The sequence below is a fragment of the Physeter macrocephalus genome, chromosome 11 (genome assembly GCF_002837175.3).
Source record: "Physeter macrocephalus isolate SW-GA chromosome 11, ASM283717v5, whole genome shotgun sequence".
Lineage (NCBI taxonomy): Eukaryota > Metazoa > Chordata > Mammalia > Artiodactyla > Physeteridae > Physeter > Physeter macrocephalus.
The window spans coordinates 84,625,658-84,638,362 of NC_041224.1; the positions used below are offsets into that span (position 1 = coordinate 84,625,658).

At 43.5% G+C, this 12,705-nt stretch overlaps 1 protein-coding gene across 1 annotated transcript in view; it reads right to left on the minus strand.

The window, feature by feature from the left end:
- Positions 1–3,291: 3,291 nt before the first annotated feature.
- Positions 3,292–12,705, minus strand: part of KLHL25 (kelch like family member 25) — a 63,652-nt gene continuing 54,238 nt past the window's right edge. Inside the window, exon 3 of the mRNA XM_024114976.3 lies at positions 3,292–5,721. The gene's annotated coding sequence lies outside the window, so the exon portion shown is untranslated. The remainder of the gene's footprint in view (positions 5,722–12,705) is intronic.

The following is a 12,705-nucleotide window of genomic DNA, read 5'->3' on the forward strand; positions in this document are numbered from 1 at the left end:
CTTGAAACCTGGAATGAATTCAACTTGACCAGGGTGTATGATCCTTCTTATGTATTGCTGAATTCAGTTAGGTAAATTTTTTAATTTTAAATATTCCTAAATTTTTATTAGTCTTATTGATTTTTTTTTTTCATTGCAGCAGCAGTGGGGGAAAAAAGTAAACTTTCTCCACACACAAAGGGTGTCCAATTGACAGAAGTTTATATACGAAGGACGTCTTTCCGTTGTTGAAAATTTCTCAATGTGCTTGTGGTGGCTGAAGGCAGCCCCAGCAGGATGCTGCGGTGAAACTTTGAAGTAAATTCTGGTGCCTGGGACCAGCCCAGCATGGACCAGGAAGCATGTTGGAGAGGAATCAGCCCTCCCTGCCCCAACCTGGCAGTTGTACCTGGCTCAAGAACGTTTGAAAAAAAGTTGCCAAGTCCCCTGTTCCTGATCCCCAGCCCCAATCCCAGGCCAAGAAATGTTTACCAGAAGGATTGGGACCACGCCACGTGCCTGGGGATACCACGAGTCCCTGCTGCCCGGTGATCCTGATGCGTCCTGCTCACTAGGCTGCCGGTTGCCAAGGTTTGCTAATATTTTGTTGAGGAGTTTTGCACCAATATTCATCAGAGATATTGGCCTGTGATTTGTTTTTGTAGTGTCTTTGTCTGGTTTTGGTATCAGGGTGATAATGTCTTCACAGAATGACTTTGGGCTTGTTCCCTCCTCTTCAATCTTTTGGAAGAGTTTGCGAAAGATTGGTATAAGTTCTTCTTTGTATGTTTGGTAGAATTCCCCAGTGAAGCTGTCCAGTACTGGACTTTTGTTTCAGGGAGTTTTTTTTTTTTTTTTTTTTTTTTTACAGATTCTATTTCACTTCTAGTGACTGGTCTGTTCAAATTATGTTTCTTCTTGACTCAATTTTGGCAGGCTGTATATTTCTAGAAACTTGTCCATTTCCCCTAGGTTATCCAATTTGTTGTAACTGTTCATAGTATTCTAGTATTTTTTTTTTATTTCTGTGGTATCGGTAGTTATTTCTCCTCTTTCATTTCCTATTGTTTATTTGGGTCCTCCCTCTCTTGTTCTTCTTGGTGAGGCTGACTAGAGGTTTGTTGATTTATCTTCTTTAAAAACTATCTTAGTTTCATTGTTGTTTTTTAAATCTATTTTCTCTCTGATCTTTTTATTTCCTTCCTTCTGCTGACTTTGGGCTTTGTTCTTTTTCTAATTCTTTTAGGTGGTAGGTTAGGTTGTTTGAGATTTTTCTTATTTCTTGAGGAAGGCCTGTATCACTATGAACGTCCCTCTTAGAACTGATTTGCTGCATCCCATAGATTTTATAAGGTTGTGTTCTCATTGTCATTTGTCTCAAGGTATTTTCTGATTTCCTCTTTGATTTGATCATTAAGCCATTATTTTTTTTACTAGCATGTTGTTTATACTCTCCATGTATTCGGTTTTTTCCTGTGATTGATCTCTAGTTTCATACTGTTGTGTTCAGAAAAGATGCTTGAAATAATTTCTATCCTCTTAAATCTGTTGAGACTTGTTTTGTGACCTAGTATGTGGTCTATCCTAGAGAATGTTCCATGTGCACTCGAAAAGAATGTGTATTCTGGTTTTTATGGATGTAGTGTCCCGTAGATATCAAGTCTCACTGTTCCATTGTATCATTTAGGTTTTCTGTCGCCTTGTTGATCTTCTGTCTGGAAGATCTGTTCACTGATGCTAGTGGGGTGTTAAAGTCTCCTACTATTATTGTATTCCCATCAATTTCTTGCTTTATGACAGTATTTGTTTTATATATTTAGGTGCTCCTGTACTGGGTGCATATATGTTAACAAGTGCAATATCCTCTTCTTGTGTTGATCCCTTTATCATTATATAATGTCCTTCTTTGTCTTTTTTAATGGACTTTGTTTTAAAGTCTATGTTGTCTGATATGAGTATTGCAACCCCCACTTTCTTGTCATTTCCATTTGCGTGAAAGCTTTTTCCATCCCCTCACTTTCCATCTGTGTGAGTCTTTCACTCTAAAGTGAATCTCTTGTTTTCTTATCCAATCTGCCACTTGATGTCTTCTGATAGGAACATTTAGTCTACTGATAGGTCAATTACTATCAGTAATTACTGATAGTAATTACTGATAGGTATGCACTTATTGCCATTTTTAACCTTGTTTTCTAGCTGATTTTGTAGTTCTCTGTTCATTTCTTATTTTTCCTTTTGTGGTTTGATGGTTTTCTTTTTTGTTATGCTTGAGTTCCTTTTTTTTTGGCTTTTGTGAGTCTATTGTATGCTTTTCCTTTGCAGTTACCGTGGTTTTCAAGTATGTTAACTCATAGCTATATCTACTTGCTTTAGACTTACAGTCATATAAGTTCAAACACATTCTAAAAGTTATAATCACTTCTACAAAAATTTTTTGATTGTATTTTAATGCATGCACTGGTTTATATAAATGATTTTAATCCTCTTATGTATTTGCCTTTCCCATTGTGATTTTCCCTTTCCTATAGATTCTTGCTTCTTTTCTATTTAGAGAAGACCTTTCAATAATTCTTTTTGGTTAGGTTTAGTATTGCTGTATTCTTTTAGTGTTTGCTTGTCTGATTAATTCTTTCTCTCTCCTAGCTAAATGATAATCTTTCTGGGTAGAGTATCCTAGGTTGCAGGCTTTTTTTCTTTCAGGATTTTGAATATATCCTGCCACCTGCTTCCAGCCTGCAAATTTTCTGCAGAGAAATCAGCTGATAGTCTTATGTGGGTTCCCTTGTAACTGACTCTGTTTTTCTCTTGCTGCCTTTAGAGTCCTATTTAACTTTTGCCATTTTAGCTATGATATATCCTGGTGTGGGTCTGTTTGGGACTTTCTGTGCTTCCTGTACCTGGATATGTTTCATTTTTTCGGGTTGGGAAGTTTTCAGCCATAATTTCTTCAAATACATTTTTGATCCCCTTCTTTTATTCTTCTTCTAAAACCCCTATTATGTGTAAGTTGGCAGGTTTTATATTGTCCCACACGTTTTCTTCTCTTTTTTTTCATTTGTCTCTTTGTCTGTTGTTTTGATTGGGTGATTTCCATTATTCTATCTTCCAGATCACTTATTCACTGTTTTGCATTTTTAGTCTGCTATTCACTGCTTCTAGAGTAGTTTTTATCTCAGCAAGTGTTTAATTTTGATTGGTTCCTCTTTATAGTGTCTAATTTTTGTTACAGTGATCTGCATTTCTATCAATAACCTTTCTTAATTACTTTTATTACCTCCTCTTTGAACTCTGGGTCTAGTAGACTGGTGAGGTCTGCTTCATATTATTTGTTCTTTCACAGGATTTCTCTTGTTCTTTTAATTGGGATTATTTCCTCTGCTTTTTCATTTTATGTTTGTCTCTACAAATTTAGAAGAAACAATTACCTACTGTGGTCTTGAAGAGGTGTTTTTATGTGGAGCATCTCAGTGTAGGCTGTGTGAATCCAATATTTTTGGTGCAAGGGCTGTTTTTGGAATGGATGCCAGCCTCATCTTTCTCCAAGGTGTGTTGGCTGTTGTCCCCTTGATTGATAGGTAGGTGGTGTGTTTGATGCTGTGGTGTTCAGGGCCTGCAGTGGGATGTTGGGAAGGGCCTCCTCTTTATAATCTGTGGCTGTCACAGCCCTGTGTCCACATTCTTGAGTTTATGGTTCATAATAGCTGTGAAAATGTGTGAAAGGAGAGCAGGTGAACATGAGCATTAGCATTTGTGTCATGATCACTGATGCTAGCCACTGGAGTATTGATGCCTGCCTTAACGCTGCTTGTGTTATTTTCACACAATTGTCAACTGGGGGTTCACAGCACACAAAAGAACACATGGAAATGAATGGAATTACATCTTCAAGTTAGAGTTCACCCACGCACGGATTTTTCAGGAAAAAAAGTACTCAGGATTCTATGCATGAGAATCAGTTTAAAGGCTTCTGCTGCTGAAACAAACAATCAATCTGAGGACAGGAAGCCCTCTCCTCTGCCTGCTTGCAGAAGGTGAATCTCCCTCAACCCCCCAGAGGGGCAGACTCTGAGCCCTGGCTGGTGGGGTGGAAATCAGTTTGCTTGTGCCTTAATGTCCCACAAGACTGGCCTCAGCACCCAAAGAAAGCAAGATTTTTCTCAACTCTTTCTTTTATTAAGTTAGTTAGAAATGGATAAAAGCAACACAACTTTTAGGAAAAGCACCACTGCGAGGCCCACTGTGCTGTGAGATCTGTGCTTAACTCGGCTCAGCAATGCAACAGGCCACAGGGGCCCCTCCAGGCAGTGTGGGCTCTGGACCTGGGGCTGCTGCTTCCCCACCAGCCCCAGGGCCTCCCCAAATCTCAGGCAGAGCCATCTCCTGGGAGATGGCTCACCTGGCTTCTAGGTGGCTGAGATGAAGCACCAAGAGCAAGAGGTCAGCCTCTCACACAGGTGGGGTCTGTGGGGTCCAAAGAACCTGGAGATGTGCCTTCCTTCTGCTTTTGGCTTTTTCCCAAGTGGCAGCTGATGGTCTTGCACTGGGGCAAGCGAAGGACCAGCTCAGAAACTCTAACACTAGGTGTGAGGAGGGCCGCTGGCAGGAGCCAACCTCTCCAGATCCCCAGATGCTGAGGTTGTACCTATGAGGTACCCAATGACTTGGGAGGTGGAAAAAATGAACAAATGGTTGGCAGTTTTCTTGGGACCATTGTTTCTGAGCTCAGGGGGTAAAGGGGCCAGATCCCATTACCAGCTGGAAGGGCAAGATTTCAGAGGACAGCTGGCACTGGATGGGGGCTGGCATCATGGGCCTTGTCATCCTCCAAGTTGAGATGTGTCCAGCCCCGGTGGGATCTATAGTGGGCACCCTGGAGTCCCTCTGTGGTCCCCAGCTCATATCTGCTGCTGGTCTTGGAGGGTAGTGCCATATTCTAGGGTGACCGTGTTCCTGTCAGGAGATGGGGTCATTGCTGCCTCTTGGGCTGGGCTCTGAGGGGAGGTGATGGGGCATACCCTGGTCTCCACATGCATCTGCACCTACGCACAGTATCCTGGGTCACAGCTGGCCTGACCAGGAGGTGGTGAGGTCACTAGGGGCAAGGCCCGACTCTGGGGAGGGGTCTATTAACCCTGGGGGTCTGAGTGTGATTTGCTAATGGAGACTGGTGGGCATCACCGAAGGGTTCCCTCCCTTAATGTGCTGACTTTCTCCATGGCACATTCTGCTCTCAGCCCCGGTGCACCTGTTTCCCAGAGGCCTGGGACATCATCTGTGGGGAGACATTACAATATCAATAGGGAAGCCCTGAGCCAAAGACCATGCTGTCAGTGCTGCCACCCCCACCCCTTCAGGGACACCCCCCCACACACACCCAGCACCCCCATCCCAGTCCAGAACTTGCTGAAATAGGCGACCTCAATGCTCTGCAAATGCGTCCTTCTCCCCAAGGCTGAGGGAGTCCTGGCGTTCGTCCACACCCCCCCTTGAAAGGTCCTCTCCCCTGCAAACCACTGCAAAGCAGGAAAGGCCTAGGCCAGACACACAGGGTGCTGGAGACGGATTTTCTTCTCTGAAGCTCAGAGCAGCCCCCGAAGCCGCCCAGAGCTGGTGGGGCCGACTTCCAGCTGCTCGGAGTACTGGCCTGGGGCCGGGCTGAGCTTCCTGCCGTGGCAGACAGGGTCAGGGCCACCGTGCAACAGTGAGGGCTGCAGCCATGGGGTGGGGAGAAACACACAGCGTCTGTGGAGGAATGAGAGAGAGAGAGTGTGAATCATGCCGACAATGTTCTGTCCTAACCTGGAACCAGATGATGATCAAGAGGCCACACGGAAGGGCTGGAGCTCAGGGCCTGAGTGGAAGGCCTGGGTGTGAGAATGGAGCTCTCTCGTTTACCAGCAGTACAGCCCCGAATGGTTCTGTAACCTTCCTGAGGCATGCTTTCCTCACCTAGAATACAGGAACTACTCATAGGTCCATTCAGCCCCTCCAGCCATGTGCACCTGACCACCCTCAAACTGGCAGGCACTGTGCCAGGCCTGGGGAAACAGGAAGGGCAGACACAGCTACTGCTGTCTCCATGGATCATCCTTCAGTGGGAGAAACTGCAGGCTTGTACGAATAAATGTATACAGCCATCACACACTAACAAAAGAGCTATATGTGAAAAATAAAAAGTTAGACATTAGAGAGCCATTTCACACTAGGAATGCTTGCCTGAAGTCCTGGGTGAGAGGCCTCTGTACTGGCAACCTATGAACAAGTGAAACTGAACTAAGCACAAAGGAAAAAAAGGAGCCAATAAAACATGGAAGAAAGTAGCATATAAAACAGTGATTAGAGGAGATGGAGACAAGATGGCGGAGAAGGATGTGAGCTCACCTCTTCTTACAAAATCACCAAAATCACAACTGCTTAGCAACCATCGACAAAAAAAATGCTGGAACCTACCAAAAAACATATCCTACATCCAAAGACAAAGAAGAAGCCACAAAGAGATGGTAAGAGAGGCGCAACTGTGATAAAATCAAATACCACACCCGCCAGTGGGCAACCCACAAACTGGAAGATAATTATACCACGGAAGTTATCCCACAGAAGTGAAAGTTCTGAGTCCCACGTCAGGCTCCCCAGCCTGGGGGTCTGGCAACAGGAAAAGCCCCCAGAGAATCTGGTGTTGAAGGTTAGCAGGGTTTGTTCACAGGAATTCCACAGGACTGGGGGAAACAGAAACTACACTCTTGGAGGGTGCAGACAAGGTCCTATGCAAAGCAGGATACAGAAAAAAAGCAGTAACCTCATAAGAGCCTGGGCCAAACCTACCTGCTGATACTGGAGGGTCTTCTGTGGAGGCGGGGGGCTGTGGCTCACTGTGGGGACAAAGACACTGGCAGCGATAGTTCTGAGGAGTGCTCATTGCCATGAGCCCTGCCAGAGGCCACCATTTCCTCGCTAGGACCTGGCCCCACCCAACAGCCTGTGGGCTCTAGTGCTGGGACGCCTCATGCCAGACGGCCAACAAGATGAGAACACAGCCTCACCTATAAGCAGGTGGGCTGCTTAGAGTCTTCCTGAGCACACAGCTGTCCACTAAACACACCCCTTGACGTGGCCCTGCCCACCAGAGGGACAAGACCCAGCTCCACCCACCAGTGGGCAGGATCCAGTCCCTCTCACCAGGAAGCCTTCACAGGCCTCTTAGACAGCCTCATCTACCGGGGGGCAGAGAGCAGAAGCAAGAAGAACTACAACCTGTGAAACAGAAACTGCAGTCACAGAAAGCTAGACAAAATGAGATGGCAGAGGAATATATCCCAGATGAAGGAATAAGATTAAACCCCAGAAGAAAAAGTAAGTGAAGTGGAGACAGGCAGTCTACCCAAAAAAGAATTCAGAGAAATGATAGTAAAGATGATCCAAGATCTCAGAAAAAGGAGGTACAGATCGAGAAGATACAAGAAATGTTTAACAAAAACCTAAAAGAACTAAAGAACAGAGATGAATATGATAACTGAAATGAAAAATACACCAGAAGGAATCGATAGCAGAATAACTGAGACAGAGGAACAGATAAGTGAGCTGGAAGACAGAATGGTGGAAATCACTGCCACGGAACAGAATAAAGAAAAAATAATGAAAAGAAATGAGGACAGTCTAAGAGACCTCTGGGACAACATGAAACGCACCAACATTTGCATTATAGCGGTCGCAGAGGGAGAAGAGGGAGAGAAAGGACCTGAGAAAATATTTGAAGAGATAATAGCTGAAAACTTCCCTAACATGGGAAAGGAAACAGTCACCCAAGTCCAGGAAGCACAGAGAGTCCCAGGCAGGATAAATCCAAGGAGGAACACGCCGAGAGACATAGTAATCAAATTGACAAAAATTAAAGACACAGAAAAAATATTAAAAACAACAAGGGAAAAACGACACATAACATACAAGGTACCTCCCATAAGGTTACCAGCTGATTGTTCAGCAGAAACTCTGCAGGCCAGAAGGGAGTAGCATCATATATTTTAAAGTGATGAAATGGAAGAACCTACAACCAACAATACTCTACCCAGCAAGGCTCTCAGAGAAATCAAAAGCTTTACAGACAAGCAGAAGCTAAGAGAATTCAGCACCACCAGACCAGCTTTGCAACAGATGCTAAAGGAACTTCTCTAGGTGGAAAAGAAAAGGCCACAACTAGAAATAAGAAAATTACAAATGGAAAAGCTCACCGATAAAGGCAAACATACAGGAAAGGCAGGAAGTCATCTACACACAAATATGATATCAAAGCCAGCAACTGTGAGAAGGGGAGAGCACAAATGCAGAATATTGGAAATGCATTTGAAATTAAAAGAACAGGAACTTAAAAAACAATCTTGTTTATATACAGACTGCTATTTCAAAACCTCACGACAACTGCAAACCAAAAATCTACAATACACAAACAAGAAAAAGGAATCCAACACAACACTAATGTTAGTCATCAAATCACAAGAGAACAATAGAGGAAGATAAAACAACTAGGAAAACAAATCCAAAACAATCAACAAAATGGCAATAAAAACACACATATTGATAGTTACCTTAAACGTAAATGGATTAAATGCTCCAACCAAAAGACAAAGACTGGCTGGATACAAAAACAAGGCCCATATATATGTTACCAGAGACCCACTTCAGATCTAGGGACACATACAAACAAAGTGAGGGGAGGAGAAAAGGCAAATAATAACAGCCATAAAAGAAGAAATCAACAGTAACAATAATAGTGTGGGACTTTAACACCCCACTTTCATCATTGGAGAGATCATCCAGACAGAAAATCAATAAGGAAACACAGGCCTTAAATGACACATTAGACCAGATGGACTTAATTTATAGAGTATTCTGTCCAAAAGCAACAGAATACACAGTCTTCTCAAGTGCACATGGAACATTCTCCAGGATTGATCACATGCTAGGCCACAAAGTGAGCCTCGGTAAATTTAAGATAATTGAAATCATATCAAGCATCTTTTCCAACCACAATGTTATGAGATTAGAAATCAATTACAGGAAAAAAAAACTGTAAAAAACACAAACATGTGGAGGCTTAAACAATATGCCACTAAACAACCAATGGATCACGGAAGAAATCCAAGAGGAAATCAAAACATACCTAGAGACAAATGACAACGAAAATACGACAATCCAAAACCAATGGGATGCAGTAAAAGCAGTTCTAAGAGGGAAGTTTATACCAATACAATCTTACCTCAGGAAACAAGAAAAATATCAAACAACCAACCTAACCTTACACCTAAAGCAACTAGAGAAAGAGGAACAAACAAAACCCAAAGTTAGCAGAAGGAAAGAAATCATAAAGATCAGAGCAGAAAGAAATGAAATAGATATGAAGAAAACAATAGAAAAGATCAATGAAACTAAAAGCTGGTTCTTTGAAAAGATAAACAAAATTGATAAACCTTTAGCCAGACTCATCAAGAAAAAAAGGAATGGGGCTTAAATCAATAAAATTAGAAGTGCAAAAGGAGAAGTTACAACCAACACCACAGAAATATAAAGGCTCATAAGAGACTACCACAAGCAACTATATGCCAATAAAATGGGCGACCCAGAAGAAATGGACAAATTCTTAGAAAGGTACAATCTACCAGACTGAACCAGGAAGAAATAGAAAATATGAACAGACCAATCACAAGTACTGAAATTGAAACTGTGATGTAAAAACTCCTAACAAATGAAAGTCCAGGACCAGATGGCTTCATAAGCAAATTCTATCAAACATTTAGAGAAAAGTTAACACCTACCCTTCTGAAACTAATCCAAAAAACTGCAGAAAAAGGAACACTCCCAAACTCATTCTATGAGGCCACCATCACCCTGATACCAAAACCAAAGATACCACAAAAAAAATTACAGGCCAATATCACTGATGAACATAGATGCAGAAATACTCAACAAAATACAAGCAAACCAAATCCAACAATACATTAAAAGGATCATACACCATGATCAACTGGGATTTATCCCAGGGATGCCCAGAGTCTTCAATATCTGCTAATCAACCAGTGTGATACACCACATTAAAAAAAAAAACTGAAGAATAAAAACCATATGATCATCCCAATAGATTCAGAAAAAGCTTTTGACAAAGTTCAACACCCATTTATGATTAAAAAAAAAAACAACTCTCCAGAAAGTTGACATAGAGGGAACATACCTCAACATAATAAAGGCCATATACAACAAACCAACAGATAACATAATTCTCAACAGTAAAAAACTGAAAGCATTTCCTCTAAGATCAGGAACAAAACAAGGATGTCCACCCTAGCCACTATTATTCAACACAGTTTTGGAAGTCCTAGCCATGGCAATCAGAGAAGAAAAAGATATAAAAGGAATCCAAGTTGGAAAAGAACTCACTGTTTGCAGATGACATGATACTATACAGAGAAAATCCTAAAAATGCTACCAGAATACTACTAGAGCTCATCAATGAAACTGGTATACTTGCAGGATAGAAAATCGGGCTCCAGGGGAGAAGATGGCAGAAGAATAAGAACTCATTCTATGAGGCCACCATCACCCTGATACCAAAACCAAAGATACCACAAAAAAAATTACAGGCCAATATCACTGATGAACATAGATGCAGAAATACTCAACAAAATACAAGCAAACCAAATCCAACAATACATTAAAAGGATCATACACCATGATCAACTGGGATTTATCCCAGGGATGCCCAGAGTCTTCAATATCTGCTAATCAACCAGTGTGATACACCACATTAAAAAAAAAACTGAAGAATAAAAACCATATGATCATCCCAATAGATTCAGAAAAAGCTTTTGACAAAGTTCAACACCCATTTATGATTAAAAAAAAAAACAACTCTCCAGAAAGTTGACATAGAGGGAACATACCTCAACATAATAAAGGCCATATACAACAAACCAACAGATAACATAATTCTCAACAGTAGGTTTCCACACACTAGAAGCCCCTTCACGGGCGGAGACTGCGGGGGGCGGAGGGTGAAGCTTCAGAGCCACAGAGGAGAGTGCAGTAACAGTGTGCGGAGGGCAAAGCGGAGAGATTCCCGCAGAGGATCAGTGCCGACCAGCACTCACCAGCCCAAGAGGCTTCTCTGCTCACTCGCCGGGACGGGCAGGGGCTGACAGCTGAGGCTCAGGCTTCGGTCGGAAGCCGGGAGAGGACTGGGGTTGGCGGTGTGAACACAGCCTGAAGGGGTTAGTGCACCACGGCTAGCCGGGAGGGAGTCCGGGAGAAGTCTGGAGCTGCCGAAGAGACAAGAGACTTTTTCTTCCCTCTTTGCTTCCTGGGGCGCGAGGAGAGGGGATTAAGCACACCGCTTAAAGGAGCTCCAGACACGGACGCGGAGCTGCCGAAGAGACGAGACTTTTTCTTGCCTCTTTGTTTCCTGGTGCGAGAGGAGAGGGGATTAAGCGTGCCACGTAAAGGAGCTCCAGAAATGGGCGCGAGCCGCGGCTATCATCACGGACACCAGAGACGGGCATGAGATGCTAAGGCTGCTGCTGCCACCACCAAGAAGCCTGTGTGAGAGCACAGGTCACTCTCCAAACCTCCCCTTCTGGGAGGCTGTGCAGCCCGCCACTGCCAAGGTCCCGGGATCCAAGGACAACTTCCCTGAGAGAATGCACAGCGCGCTTCAGGCTGGTACAACGTCATGCTGGCCTCTGCCGCCGCAGGCTCACACCGCATCCGTACCCCTCCCGCCCCCCGGTCTGAGTGAGCTAGAGCCCCCAAATCAGCTACTCCTTTAACCCCGTCCTGTCTGAGCGAAGAGCAGACGCCCTCAGACGACCTACACGCAGAGGCAGGGCCAAATCCAAAGCTGAACCCCGGGAGCTGTGCGAACAAAGAGAAGAGGGGGAGGTCTCTCCCAGCAGCCTCAGAAGCAGTGGATTAAAGCTCCACAATCAACCTGAAGTGCCCTGCATCTGTGGAATACCTGAATAGACAGCAAATCATCCCAAGTTGAGGAGGTGGACTTTGGGAGCAAGATACATTATTATTTTCCCTTTTCTCTTTTTGTGAGTGTGTATGTGAATGCTGCTGTGTGAGATTTTGTCTGTATAGCTTTGCTTTCACCATTTGTCCTAGGGTTCTGACCGACCCCTTTTTTTCTACTTTAAAAAATTTTTCTTCTGAATAATTATTTTTTATTTTAATAACTTTATTTTATCCTACATTATTTTATCTTTTCTTCCTTCCTCCCTTCCTTCCTCCCTTTCTTCCTCCCTTCCTTCGCTTTTTTCCTCCCTTCCTTCCTTCCTTCCATTTCCTTTCTATTTTTTCTCCCTTCTATTCTGAGCCGTGTGGATTAAAGTCTCTTGGTGCTCAAGCCAGGCGTCAGTGCTGTGTCTCTGAGGTGGGAGAACCAACTTAAGGACACTGGTCCACAAGAGACCTCCCAGCTCCATGCAATATCAAACAGCGAAAATCTCCCAGAGATCTCCATCTCAACACCAAGACCCACCTTCACTCAAGGACCAGCAACAAACAGTGCTGGACACCCTATCCCCAACAAAGAGCAAGACAGGTCTATAGCCCCATCCATTAGCAGAGAGGCTGCCTAAAATCATAATAAGGCTACCAACATCCCCAAACACACCACCAGACGTGGACCTGCCCACCAGAAAGACAAGATCCAGCCTCATCCACCAGAACAGAAGCACT